This window comes from Dasypus novemcinctus, chromosome 19, assembly GCF_030445035.2.
Source record: "Dasypus novemcinctus isolate mDasNov1 chromosome 19, mDasNov1.1.hap2, whole genome shotgun sequence".
NCBI lineage: Eukaryota > Metazoa > Chordata > Mammalia > Cingulata > Dasypodidae > Dasypus > Dasypus novemcinctus.
In genome coordinates, this window is record NC_080691.1 from 38,807,629 (window position 1) to 38,822,999 (window position 15,371).

Sequence of the window (15,371 nt, forward strand, 5' to 3'; positions counted from 1 at the left end):
AATATTGTGTTACCATTACTACCGTCTATTATCAAAAGTTTTTTATTACCCTGAACAGAAACTTTGTACCTATAAAACAGTAACTCCTTATTTCCCCTTTTCCCTATACCTCCAATACCTCTGGTAACTTGTAATCTACTCTGTCTCTATGTATTTGATTATTCTAGGTATTTCATTTAAGTGAAACCATATAATATTTGTCTTTCTGTGTGTGGCTTATTTCACACATGATATCTTCAGGGTTCATCCATGTTGTATCAGCACTTCATTTCTTTTTATGGGTGAAAAAATAGATACTCCATTATATATATATATATATATATATATATATATATATATATATATATACACACCACATTTTGTTTATCCGTTTATCTATTGATGAACACTCAGGTTGCTTCTATTGTAAACAATGCTGCTAGTGAACATTTTCAGTTCTTTTGGGTAGATACCTTAAAGTGGGGTTGCTGAGTCATACGGTAATTCTACGTTTAACTTGCTGAGGAACTGCCAAACTGTTGTCCACAGTGACCACACAATTTTACATTCCCACCAGCAGTTTATTAGGGTTCCTATTTCTCTGCATTCTCGTCAGCACTTATTTTCCTTTTTTTGAAATAATAACCTTCCTAATGGTGTGAAGTGGTATCTTATTGTGGTTTTCATTTTGTCTGGTTTCTTACTAAACTAGCATATATATATACCCTTTAAATTGTCATTTATGCTTGTTTTCCTTTTTTTTCCCCCAGTGATAGGACTCTACTGTAATTATAAGTCAGTGGTTTAGTGCATAATTTCTTTATTTTTTACATACGGGATTATGTTTGGAGGAACATTACTAATTCCAGAGTGTCTTTAAGCCAGATTTTTTTTTCTTTTTTCTTTTTTTAAAAGATTTATTTATTTATTTAACCCCCCCCCCTCCCCTGGTTGTCTGTTCTCTGTGTCTATTTGCTGCATCTTGTTTCTTTGTCCGCTTCTTTTGTCGTCAGCGGCAAGGGAAGTGTGGGCGGCGCCATTCCTGGGCAGGCTGCACTTTCTTTCATGCTGGGCGGCTCTCCTTACGGGCGCACTCCTTGCGCGTGGGGCTGCCCTACACGGGGGACACCCCTGCGTGGCACGGCGCTCCTTGAGCACATCAGTGCATGGGCCAGCTCCACACGGGTCAAGGAGGCCCGGGGTTTGAATCACGGACCTCCCATGTGATAGACGGACGCCCTAACCACTGGGCCAAGTCCATTTCCCTAAGCCAGATTTTTTTGAACATTTGCTGTTCTCTCTTTCCCCCCAACACTTTACTTGTAAGAGGAATAGAAGGTACATTGATTTTTTTTTTTTTTTTGAAATCCTTGCATTTAATTCATGAAATCAAAATGATTTATAGATAGTGACAAATCATTGCTTTTGGTTTGTTCAGCAAAGTTTCTCATTCTCCATTTTCTGGTGACACTTAAGGGTCATACATGTCTGTCAGGCTGAGCCAGTTTTTTGTACCTCTTGTACTACTGATTCACGTAAGACATAAAGAAGCAGTAGGAGTTCTTCATTGGTTTTGATATTCAGATGACAAGAGCAAGCTGTCAGTTTTTGAACTTGTGAAACTGGGACTGCCTCCGGCTCTTTTCCCTCAGTAATGAAGGTGGGAGGTCTGTCTGAAATAAGTGAGAATGAGGCCAAAATAATCTAGAGGAGCTTGAGATAAAGAGATGGATTCTGTGGCACCGAGTCTCTCAGGCACTGGTACCTGAAGGTCTTTTCTTTGTTTCTTTTAAAGATTTATTTTTTTATTTCTCTCCCCTTCCCCGCCCCCCCCCCCCCCGTTGTCTGCTTTCTGTGTCCTTTTGCTGTGTGTTTTTCTGTGACCCCTTCTATCCTTATCAGCAGCACCAGGAATCTGTGTTTCTTTTTGTTGCGTCATCTTGCTGTGTCAGCTCTCTGTGTGTGCGGCGCCATTCTTGGGCAGGCTGCACTTTCTTTCGCGCTGGGAAGCTCTCCTTACAGGGTGCACTCTTTCCACGTGGGGATCCCCTACGCGGGGGACACCCCTGCATGGCAGGGCACTCCTTGCATGCATCAGCACTGCGCATGGGCCAGCTCCACATGGGTCAAGGTGGCCCGGGGTTTGAACCACAGACCTCCCATGTGGTAGGCAGACGCCCTATCCATTGGGCCAAGTCTGCTTCCCAGTAATGTCTTATTTGCTCACAGAGTTGCTCTAGTAACCAGATAAAGGGTAGAAAGAGTCTGGGGAGAAAACTGAGTGAAGAGTAGGACAGACAAGAGGAAATCAAAGAAGTATGCCATTAGTGAACCACTGCTGAGTTGCCTACATCTGGATTAGATGCTAGGCTCCTTCAAATAAATTGGTGAAAGAAATGAAGAAAAGCTTTAATTTATTTAGTTTTAGGGTGAGGGTAAGGTTGATGTGGTCAATAAAGTTTTTAGAGCAACATTCTTGTTTTTTTAAAAAGCTCTTAGCATTATGTTTTCTTGCAAAATCTGATTCTCTTATTACTTGGCCCTAATTGCTTGGGTTGTAACACATTAGGTGAGCAAGAAAGGTGAGTACTCAAAACTTTTTTCAGAATTGTTGTTTTCAGAGCTTTTGATTAATGAGGTTAATGAGTAGGTATTGCAGCGAAAATGAAGAATTTTTAAATAGTTTAGTCCCAGAATAAACTTGACCATTGGCAGGAGTGTGGTAAGCCAAAGACCTGAGATATCTATGTTATCTCTCCAACTTTTAGCCTTACCTGTTTTAGCTGACTTGTCTTATTAAGTTGAAATGTCCTCTGCTGCTTCCCTTGGGGGTTTAAATATAGTGCACAGAACTGCATTCTAAGGGTCTTAGTTATAAAGATCTTTGTGGCTATCCCTTAGGCATACATTTGAGTTTAGGTTTACAGTAAAATAGTATAAATCCCAAAATATGGTTCTATCAGTTTCTAAAAGTTTGATTTTGGGAAAGTCATTAACTTCTTTGAGCCCTATTAGAATTCAACCTTAGGGAAATTATTTGCCTTATCCACAGTACTTTTGTAACTCTGACTTTTTTTTTTTTTGCTACCAAGTGGGAGAATAAAAAAGGCTGTATTGAGGTATAATTTATGTAAAATAAAATTCACTTATTTTAGCTGTATCGGTTGAATTTTTATAAATGATAATCATAAAATCACTCCCATTTCCATTACTCAGAAAATTCCCTGCTGCCTCTTTGTGGTCACTTCTCTCTCCCTACCTCTCTCTCTGGTATTTACTGGTCACTGTGTGTCACAAACTGTAGTTTTTTTTTTTTTTTTAAGAATATCATACAAATGCATTCATATTCTATGTTCCATTTTCAGGTAATGCTTTGAGATTCATCCATGTTGTTACAAATTATTAGGAGCTTATTCCATTTAATTGCTAAGTAGCAGTTCATTATATGGATATTCCACAATTTGTTTACCTGTTCACTCGTTGATGGATATTTTGGGTTTTGGCTGTTACCGAATAAAGCTTCTATGAACATTTCATACCAGTCTTTGTGTGGTGTATGTTTTAACTTCTCTTGGTTAAAATACCTAGCAGTGGAATTGTTTCTATGGTAAGTGTATATTTATAACTTTATAGGAAGCTGTCAAACTCTTTCCAAAGTGGCTGTACCATTTTTTTTTAAACAAATCAGTTTTATTGATACATATTAATAAAGCATACAGTTCCTCCAAACTGTACACTCAGTGGTATTTAGTATAATCACACAGTTGTACATTTATCACTTCAGTCATTATTAGAGCATTTTCGTTATTCCAGTAATAATAATAAAAACAAAAACAGAGCCAAAAAACCTTATAACCTGTCTTTCTATGCTTCCCCTGCTATACATAGCTACTGTTCTGTTTCTGTCTCTCTAAGTTTATTTATATTTTGTAAAAAGTCTTATATATGCAGTATTACCCATATTTGTAGTTCACATGAGGTTTCACTATGTTTTACAGTCCTATGTTACATTTTTTACCTTTCCTTCTAGTAATATACATGTCCTTAGACTTTCCTATTCAACCACTATAATATCCAAGTAATAGAAACTGCTTGTTACAATTACTTTGAAGTGTTTTCACCATTTTTCTCTTCATTTCTAAAGATTTGCAAAAAAAGTTTTTTGTTTTTTTTTTTAACCAATTTACAAATTAACCCTCACCTTTCCATTCTCAAACCTCATTAATTTTCTGGTGACCTGTATTCTGATTATTAACTATGAGATTATACAATATATTTAATTCGTAATAGCACAATCATACAGTATGTTTCCTTTTGTGTCGGCTTGTTTTTCCCATCTTAACGTCCTCCAGGTACATCCATGTTGTCATATGCTTCACGACTTCATTTCTTCTTACTGTTGCATAATATTCCGTAGTGCATGTACACCACAGTTTGTCCATTCATCAGTCGATGGGCACCTAGGTTGTTTCTATCTTTTGGCAATTGTGAATAACACCACTTTGAACATTGGTGTGCATATGCCTGTTTACGTCACTGTCCTCAGTTCTTCTGGGTATTTACCTAGTAATTGTTTTGCTGGGTCATGTGAAGTCTATATTCAGTTTCCTTAGGAACTGCTACACAGTCCTCCACAGTGGCTATTCCGTTCTATGTTTTTCACCAACAGTGAAAAGTTTTCTAACTTTTTAATAGCAGCCATTTTAATAGATGTGATATGATATCTCATTTTAGTTTTGAATTGCATTTCCCTAGACATTAATGATTTTGAACATTTTTTCATGTGCTTTTTCGCCATTTGTATGTCTTCTTTGGACAAATGTCTATTCTTTTGCCCATTTTTAAGTCAGGTGTTGGTCTTTTTATTGTTGATGTAATATATCATGGATATTAAAACCTTATTGGATGTGTGGTTTCCAAATATTTTCTTCTTCTTGGTTGCCTTTTCACCCTTTTGACAAAGCCCTTCGAAGTGCAAAAGTTTGATTTTTAGGATGTCCCATTTATCTGTTTTTTGTTTTGTTGCTTGTGCTTTGGGTGTAATGTTTAAGAAACTACCACCAACCACAAGATTTTGAAGATGTTTTCTTACATTTTCTTCTGGGAATTTTAATGATTGTCACTTTTGTGTTTAGGTCCTTGATCCATTTTGAGTTATTTTTTATATAAGCTGTGAGCTAGGGATCCTCTTTCTTTTTTTTGGATATGGATATCCAGTTTTCCCAGCACCATTTCTTGAATAGACTGTTTTGACTCAGCTGGGAGAGGCTATACCATTTTGCATTCCTACCAGCGATGTATGAAAATTCCAAGTGGTCCGCATCTTTGTTAGCACTTGGTATTATCTACTTTAGCCATTTGAGTGGGCTTGTAGTGATGTATATCATTGTGGTCATTTTTTTTTTTTAATTTAATTTTTTAATCTTTTTTTTAAAGATACATAGATCACACAAAATATTACATTAAAAAATATAAGAGGTTCCCATATACCCCCACTCCCCACCCCCCCATCATTGTGGTCTTAATTTGTAATTTCCAGAAGACTAATGATCATCTTTTCATGTGTTTATTTGCTATTCATGTATCTTTTTTGGTGAAGTGACTGTTCAGATCTTTCGCCTATTTGAAAATTAGGTTGTTTGATTTGTTTACTGTTAAATTGTAAGAGTTCTTTAAATATTCATTTTTTAAAAAAAGATTCATTTGTCCCCCAGCCCCTGTTGTTTGAGGCCACTTTCTGCTCTCTGTGTCTACCCATCTTCTCTTGAGAAGGCACTGGGAACCAAACCCAGGGCCTCCCACGTTGAAGAGAGGCACTTAGTCATCTGAGCCACCTCAGCTATCTGACTTGTGTCTCTCATTGTCTTTCCTCTTTGTATCTCTTTCCTTGCGTCATTTTGTGTCACCTTGTTGTGCCTGCCAGCTGTTCCAGCTCACCTTCCCCGGGAGGGATGGGGAACCAAACCTGGGACCTCCAATGTGGTAGGCAAAAGCCGGAACTCTTGAGCCACATTTGCTTCCCTATTTATTCTTTTTTTTTTTTTTTTTTAAAGATTTATGTATTTATTTCTCCCCCCCACCCCCACCCCCACCCCCACCCCGGTTGTCTGCTCTCTGTGTCTATTTGCTGCATCTTCTTTGTCTGCTTCTGATGTTGTCAGCGGCACGGGAATCTGTGTTTCTTTTTGTTGTGTCATCTTGTTGTGTCAGCTTTCCATGTGTGCAGCGCCATTCCTGGGCAGGCTGCCCTTTCTTTTGCGCTGAGCGGCTCTCCTTACGGGGCGCACTCCTTGTGTGTGGGACTCCCCTTCGCGGGGTGTCCTGCGTGGCATGGCACTCCCTGCGCACATCAGCACTGTGCCTGGGCCAGCTCCACACGGGTCAAGGAGGCCCGGGGTTTGAACCACGGACCTCCCATGTGGTAGACGGACGCCCTAACCACTGGGCCAAGTCCGCCGCCCCCTATTTATACTTGATACGATTTCTTTATCACAGGTTTTACAGATCACATGTTTGGCAAATATGTTTTCACAGTTTGTGGTTTGTGTTCCCATTTTTTTCTTCTTTTATAGTTAATGGTTTTTATATCTTACCTAAGGAACCCACTCCCAACCTAAAGTCATTAAGATGTTCTTCTAAAGTTTCCTCTGGAAGTTTTATAGTTTTACGTTTTACATTTAGGCCTGTGATACATTTCAAGTAAAATTTTGTGTAAGCAGTGAGGTAGTGGTTGAGCCTCATCTTTCTGCTTAATCCATTTTTTTCAGCATGAAAACCTGTTGACTATGTATGGGTCAATTTCTGGACTCTATTCTGTTCTACTTGATTATTGTAGCTTTATAATAAATCTTGAAATCAGGTAATATGTTCTCAAACTTATTATTTTCCATGTAGAATTTTAGAAGTAGCTAGTCAGTTTCTGCAACAAAAAGAAAATCCTGTTGGAATTTTGTTCAGGAATATATTGCCTTTATCACTTTCAGGAGTACTGAGAACAATACTGAGTTCTCTGACCCACAAGCATGGTATATTTCTCATGTATTTAGGTCTTTACTTTCAGTATGTTTTGTAGTTTTCAGTATTTAGGATATGCTTTGTTAAATTTGTACCTAAGTAATATATTTTTCTGATGCTATTGTAAATTGTAATTTTTTTTTTCCTTTTGTAAATTTTAATTTTTAACATTTCAGTTTTCTGTTCTTGCTACAGTTGATCTATTTACCTTTGGTATATTTTCATAAGGTTACCTTGTAGGGAAGCAAGCAGGCTTGGCCCAAGGGATAGGGCGTCCGCCTACCACATGGGAGGTCTGCGGTTCAAGCCCCGGGTCTCCTTGACCCATGTGGAGCTGGCCCATGCACAGTGCTGATGCTTGCAAGGAGTGCTGTACCATGAAGGGGTAGAGGAGCCCCTTGCGCAAGGAGAGCCGCCCAGCGTAAAAGAAAGTGCAGCCTGCCCAAGAATGGCACCGCACACACAGAGAGCTGATGCAGTAAGATGATGCAACAAAAAGAAACGCAGATTCCTGGTGCTGCTAATAAGGATAGACGCGGTCACAGAAGAGCACGCAGTGAATGGACACAGAGAGCAAACAAGTGGGGGGGGGTGAGGGGAAGGGGGAGAAATAAAAAAATAAAAACTATTTAAAAAAAGGTTACCTTGTATCCTGTGACTATGCTAAATTCAGTAGTTTGGTACTTTTTTGTGGGTCTCAAGATTTTCTCCTTGCTTAATATCATTTTGTGAAATAAAGACAGTTTGATACTTTCCTTTCCAGTCTGTATGCCTTTTCCCTATTTATTTAACTTTATAACTGCTTTATTGAGATATCACATATCATGTTTCACTGATTTAAAATAATGATTTTTTAGACTAGTCAGAATTGTGAAACCATCACAACCATCTAACTTCTGAACATTTTGATTTCTGAAGAAAGAAATCCTGGATTGATCAGCAGTTATTTTGCGTTTTACCCCAGTCCTATTGACAACTATCTACATTTTGTCCCTATAGATTTGCCTGTTTTGGATTTTTCCTATAAATGGAATCTTATGATACGTGGTTATTTGTGTTTGGCTTCTTTCACCTAGCATAATTAATAAAATTATTTTTAATTGTGGTAAAGTATATATAGCATAAAAAGAATTTAAACCATTTTAAGTGGATAATTATTTGATATTAAGTACATTGATAACATTGTTTAACTTTCATTGTATTTCCAGACTATTTTTATATCCCAAATCAAAACTCACTCATTTAGAAATATCTTCCCATTACTCTCTCCTGACACTCCTGAGACTTCTATTCTGCTTTCTGTCTTAATTTAAGGATTTCATATAAGAGAAATTATGCAGTTTTTGTTCTTCTGTTCTGACTAATTTCACTTAACATGATGTCTTCTAGATTCATCCATGTATAGCATGTTCCAGCACTTCACTTCTTTTTGTGGCTGTATATAATACTTTGTTATTTATCCATTCATCTGTTGATGGATACTTGGGTTGCTGCTTCCACCTTATAGCTATTGTGAATAATGCTGTGATGAATATTTCGGTGGACAAATGTGTGTCTGAGTCCCTTCTTTCATTTCTTTTGAGTATATATTTGGAGCGAAATTGCCAGTCCTATGGTATTTCTGTGCTTAACTTGCTGAGGAACTGCCAAACTGTTTTCCACAGCAGTTGTACCGTTTTATGTTGCCATATACAAGAGTTCCTTTTTTTCCACGTCCTTGCCAACACTTGTTATTTTGTTTTATAAACAAGTCACCTAGTGGGTATGAAGTGGCATCTTATTGTAGTTTTAATTTGCATTTATTGAATGGCTAATGGTGTGACCATTTTTTCATGTATTTACTGGCCATTTGAATATCACCTTTGGAGAAAAGTCTATTCAAATCCTTGGCCCTTTTTTTAGTTGGGTTTTTAGTCTTGTTGAGTTGTAGGAGCTCTTTATGTATTCTGGATATTTAACCTTTATCAGATACATGGTTTCCAAATATTTTCTTCCATTCTGTAAGTTGTCTTTTTCACTTTCTTGCTGTGGTCCTTTGATATGCAAAAGTTTTTAATTTTGATGAAGTCTCCCATTTGTTTTGTTTTCTTGCTTGTACTTTTTTTTTTTTTTTTTTTTTTTTTAAGATTTATTTATTTATTTAATTTCCCCCCCTCCCCTGGTTGTCTGTTCTCGGTGTCTATTTGCTGCATCTTGTTTCTTTGTCCGCTTCTGTTGTCGTCAGCGGCACGGGAAGTGTGGGCGGCACCATTCCTGGGCAGGCTGCACTTTCTTTTCACGCTGGGCGGCTTTCCTCACGGGCGCACTCCTTGCGCGTGGGGCTCCCCCACGCGGGGGACACCCTTGCGTGGCACGGCACTCCTTGCGCGCATCAGCACTGCGCATGGGCCAGCTCCACACGGGTCAAGGAGGTCCGGGGTTTGAACCGCGGACCTCCCATATGGTAGACGGACGCCCTAACCACTGGGCCAAAGTCCGTTTCCCTCTTGCTTGTACTTTTGAATGAAAATCTAAAAATCCATTGCCTATTACAAATTCCTGAAGATATTTCACTGTGTTTTCTTGTAAGGGTTTTATAGTATTAGCTCTTCTTGCATCTTTGATCTATTTTGAATTAATTTTTGTATATGTGGAGAGTTAGGGGGTCCACATTCTTTCTTTTGCGTGTGATTTTCTAGTTGTCCCACCACCATTTGTTAGACTATTCTTTCACCATTGAGTGGACTTGGCTTCCTTGTCAAAAATCAGTTGGCCATTGATGTGTGGATTTAACCGTGAGATTTCAAATCTGTTCCATTGATTGATGTGACTATTCTTATGCCAGAACCACAGTGTTTTAATTATTATTGGTTGTAATAAGATTTGAAATGAGGAAGTTTGAATCCTCCAACTTTGTTCTATTTCAAGATTATTTGGGGCCCTTTGCCAAGTCCATATGAATTTTCAGGATCAGCTATGACATTTCTGCAAAGAAGGCTGCTGCTGGATTTTTGATAGGGATTGCATTAGATTTGAAGATGACTTTAGGCACAGTTGACATCTTAACAATATTAAATCTTCCATCCATGAACATGGGATGTCTTTCCATTTATTTAGGTTTTCATTAATTTCTTTCAGCAATGTTTTATAGTTTTCAGTGTACAAGTCTTTCACCTCTTTGGTTTAATTGATTCCTTGGTATTTTATTCCTTTTGATGCTGTTGTAAATGGAAGTGTTTCCTTACTTTCCTTTTCATATTGTTCATTCCTGGGATATAGGAGCCCAACTCTATCCTGCAGCTTTGCTTAATGCATTTGTTCGTTTTAGTAGCTCTTTCGTGGAGTCTTTGGAATTTTCTATATCTGTGATAATGCCATCTGCAAATAGGGATAATTTATCTTCTTCCTTTCCAATTTGGATGCCTTTTATTTCCTTTTCTTACTTGATTGTTCTGGCTATATCTTCTAGTATAATATTGAATAAAAGTGGTGACAGTGAGCATCCTTGTCTTGTTCCTGATCCTAAGGGGGGAAAATTTTCAGTCTTTCACTACTGAGTATGTTTGCTGTGGGTTTTTCATAAAGGCTTTTATCATGATGAGAAAGTTCCACTTCTATTCCAAGTTTTCTGAGTGTTTTAATCATGAAAGAATGTTGGATTTTTCTCAGATGCTTTTTTCTGCATTAATTGAGATAATCATGTGAGTGCCCCCCCTTCATTCTATTAATGTGCTGTATTAAGTTGATTTTCTTATGTTGAACAGTTCTTGCATTCCTAGTACAAATCCCTTATGGTCATGGTGTATAATCCTTTCAATATACTGTTGGATTCAGTTTTCCATTTGTGGCAATTTGAGACTATTTTGTGTTTGAGATTATTTTATGAATCCTCAAAAGAGAAAGATTGTGTTTTTAAACTAATCTGTACCTCTGGGTGTGATACACTTTGATTTCATTGATTTGGTTGAGGAGCCTTTCATTAGATAATCTAATAAGATCACTTTTGGGTTTTTGATTGAACTGTGTCAGTGGGGCGTGAATCATGTTGAATCTCCACCCTCTTTCTGGGTCTGATAAAAACAGACACTCAGGAAAAGGAAGCCACTATTTTTGGTCCTGTCACCCAAGAGGGCTAGAGGATTGCTTAAGTGGGAAATCCCCAAGAAGCTGCACCCATGGAGCAGCTCAAGAGGAGCTCATGCTATATGCCTGAGAGCTTACAGCTGAACTCAGAAGGAAAGCTGAGCAGCTGAGACTGATAGCAGAGGCCTGGAAACAGACAAGTCCTATACCTGGTTGTTCATAGCTGAGCTCCGAGCTGGACTCTAAGAGACAGTAAGCCTGGAGAGGAAGGCTGAGACCTTGGCAGAGATTAGTGTTGGTCTTGCTTTGCGATGTGCTGGGACTGGATCAACAGTAGCTGACTTTGTTGCAAGCTTTCAGCGTGCTTGGGTCTGCAGTGACCTTGTTCATTCCTACAGTGCTTGCAAGAATAGTTTTGAAATGGTTTGAGGCCTTGCTCTGCTCCATCTATGGAGCAAGGTTATAGAAATTTTGTATAGTTGGGAAAAAAACAAACAAAAACCCAGTAGCTGACTTTGATGGGAAAACACCTCTTATGGTGCCTCAGTTTGGATTTTTCAAGGCCTTACAACTGTACACTTTTACCCCAGATAAAGCACCTTTATAAAAGTGAACCCATTTCTGGTACTTTGCATCGGCAGCCCTTTGGCAAACTAAAACACTAGTATTTTGTTGAGGATTTTTTCATCTATATGCATAAGGGATATTGGTATGTAATTTTCTCTGCTTGTGCTGTCTTTATCTGACTTTGGTATTGTAGTGCAGCTCTCATAAAATGAGTTAGGAAGTAATTTTTTCTCTTCTATTTTTTGGAAGCGTTTGAGAAGGACTGGTGTTAAATCTCCTTTAAATATTAGGTAAAATTTAACAGTGTAATCATGTGTTCCTGGGCTTTTCTTTGTTGGGAGTTTTTTTTTTTTTTTTAAAGATTATTTATTTGTTTCTCTCCCCTTCCGCCCCGCCCCGGTTGTCTGTTCTCTGTTCTCTGTGTCCATCCGCTGCGCCCTCTTCCCTGTCCGCCTCTGTTGTTGTCAGAGGCACGGGAATCTGTGTTTCCCTTTGTTGTGTCATCCTGCTGCGTCACCTCTCTGTGTGCTAGCAGTGCCATTCTTGGGCAGGCTGCACTCTCTTTCGTGCTGGGCGGCTCTCCCTACGGGGCACACTCCCTGTACGTGGGGCTCCCCCATGCCTGTGTGACATGGCACTCTCTGCGTGCATCAGCACTGTGCATGGGCCAGCTGCACACGGGTCAAGGAGGCCCGGGGTTTGAACCGTGGACCTTCTATGTGGTAGATGGACGCCCTAACCACTGGGCCAAGTCTGCCTCCCTGGGAGGTTTTTGGTTATTGACTGTATCTCTTGTTAAAGGTCTGTTAAAATTTTCTCTTCTAAGTCAGATTTTGTTAGCTTGTACATTTCAAGTAATTTGTTTCATCTAGGTTTTCTAATTTATTGGCATATAACTGTTTATAATACTCTCTTATAATCCTTTTTATTTCTGTAAGGTCAATAGTAATGTCCCTACTTCATTCCTGGCTTTAGTTATTTATGTCCTCTCTCTCTTTTTCTTTGTTATTCTAGTTAAAATTTGGTAATTTTATTGATTTTTTTCCCCAAAAGAAAGCAAAGAAAGAACAACTTTTGGTTTTGTTAATTCTGTATTTTTCCGTACTCTGTTCCATTTTATTTATGCTGTGATCTTTATTATATCCTTCCTTTAAGTAACTTTGGGTTTAGTTTCCTCTTCGGGTTTTTTAAGGTATGAAGTTAGGTTACTGATTGGTCCTCATCCTCTTTCTCCTCTTCTGCCCCTTCTTCCTCTACCTCCTCCACTTCTTTAGGCATTTAGATCTATAAATTTCCCCCTGAGCACATCTTTGTTGCATCCCATAAGTTTTGATATGTTGTGTTTTTATTTTTGTTCGTCTGGAGATATTTTCTAATTTCCCTTGTGATTTCTTCTTTGGCGCAATTTTTAGTGGTGTGTTGTGTAATATGCACATATTTGTAAATTTTCCAGTTTTCCTTCTGGTATTGATTTAGAGGTTTTATCTTCTGTTGAAGTCCTAGAAGATACTTTGTATTACATCAATATTTTTAAATTTATTAAGGTTTGATTTGTGGCCTAACATATGGTCTATCCTGGAAAATAGTCCCCGTGCATTTGAGAAGAATGTAAATGCTGCTGCTGTTGGGTGAAGTGTTCTATGTAGGTCCATTAGGTCTAATTGGATAATAGTGTTGTTCTATGTCTTTTTTTCCTTATTCATCTTCTGCTTAGATGTTCTGTCAGTTAATGAAGGTGGTGTATTATGTCTCCAACTATTATTGTAGAACTCTCAGATCTGTCACTTTTTGCTTTGTATACTTTTAGGCTTTGTTGTGAGATATATGCCTTTAATCATTATATCTTGCTGGATTGAACCTTTTATTAATATATACTGTCTTTTTTTTCTTGTAATCTTCTTTGACTTAAGTCTTATTTTCTCTGAGAATAATAAAGCTGCTCTGGTGCTCTTCTGATTGCTGTTTGCATGGAATATCTTTTCCCATCCTTTTATTTTGAACCTATTTCTGTCTTTGTACCTAAATTGAGTGTCTTAAAGGCAACATATATGTGGATCATGCTTTTTCATGTAATCTGCCTATGTCTGCCTTTTAATAGGGGATTTTAATCCATTTACATTTAAGGTAATTCTTGAGAAGAAAGAATTTGTTTCTGCTATTTTGGTATTTGTTCCTATATGTCTCTATGTTATTTGTTCCGTGGTTACTTCATTATTGCTTTTTTAAAAGTATTTAGTTGCTTTTTTGTGGTGTATCATTTTGATTCCCATCTTTCCTTTTCTCTCTATTTTTTAGTTATTTTCTTAGTGGTTATATTTGTAAAGAAATGAACATCTTAAACTAATAACACCTTAGTTTGACTATTAACTAAGTAGTTTTAGTGGTATACAGACTACTCCTATAAATCCCTGTCTCTCCCCCATTGTATTTGTTATGGTCTTGGAATACATCTGTATACATTGTCTGCCCATTAACATGGATTTTGAGTGTTATTTTACACATTCATCTATTAAGTAATATGGGGGTAAAACCAGTTATAAACCAAAAGAATGATCATACAGGATTTTATATTTACTTATAGTTAACCTTTACCAGTGGTTTTCTTAAGGCTTTGAGTTACTGTCTAGTGTCTTTTTATTTCAGCCTGAAGGATTCCCTTTAGCATTTCTTGTATGGTAGGCCTTCTGGTAACGAACTATTTCTGCTTTTAGCTGTAAATGTCTTAATCTCCCTTCATTTAAAAAAAAGTTTTTATTTTTTATAAAGATTTATTTTTTATTTTATTTATTTACTCCCCCAACTGCTTGAGCCACATCTACTTCGCTCTCCTTCATTTTTTAAAAACATTTTATCCTTTTTTTAACTTTATTTTGTACTTTCAATAATTGAAAATATAAACATTAAAAATAAAAAGAAAATACAGTTGAATAAAAACATACATTTATTAAGTGTTCTGAATACCTATAAATTTTTTTTGAATCATAGAATATGTTACACAGTATATTTGATTCATAGTAATGCAGTCATACAGTATTTGTCCTTTTGTGTCTGGTTTGCTTTGCTCAACATAATGTCCTCCAGGTTCATCCATGTTGTCATATGCTTTATGACTTCATTTCTCTGTTGTGTGAATACACCACAGTTTGTTTATCTTTTCGTTGGTTGATGGTCACCTGGGTTGTTTACAACTTTTGGTAATTGTGAATAATGCTGTTGTGAATGTAGGTGTGCAGATGTCTATTTATGCCTCTGCTCTCAGTTCTTCTCGGTGTATACCCAGTAGTGGTATTGCAGGGTCACGTGGCAAGTCTATATTCAGCTTCTTTAGGAATTGCCGAACAGTGCTCCACAATGACTGTAGTCTTCTGCATACCCATCAACAATGAATAAGTGTTCCTATCTCTCCACTTCCTCTCCAGCACTTGTAGTTCTCTGTCTTTTTAATAGCGTCCATTCTGATAGGCGTGAAATGATATCTCATTGTAGTTTTGATTTGCATTTCCCTAATTATTAGTGATGTTGAGCATTTTTTCATGTGTTTTTTTTTTGCCATTTATATTTCTTCTTTGGACAAATGTCTATTCAAGTCTTTTGCCCATTTTTTTATCCATTTGTTTGCCATTATATTGTTGAGTGGTAGGATCTCCGTATATATCCAGGATATTAAACCCTTTTCAGACATGTGATTTCCAAATATTTTCTCCCATTGAGTCAGCTGCCTTTTCAGCCTTTTGACAAAGTCCTGTGAA

The 15,371-nt window shown here is 37.6% G+C and overlaps 1 protein-coding gene and 1 non-coding gene across 34 annotated transcripts in view; both read left to right on the forward strand.

The window, feature by feature from the left end:
• The window catches only part of MTMR3 (myotubularin related protein 3), a 184,607-nt gene that overhangs the window by 32,958 nt on the left and 136,278 nt on the right, over window positions 1-15,371 (forward strand). The gene's annotated exons all lie outside the window — the stretch shown is intronic.
• On the forward strand, window positions 11,402-11,536 carry LOC111761179 (small nucleolar RNA SNORA9). Its single transcript, XR_002794613.2, has one exon. It is a non-coding gene; the product is annotated as a small nucleolar RNA SNORA9 (small nucleolar RNA).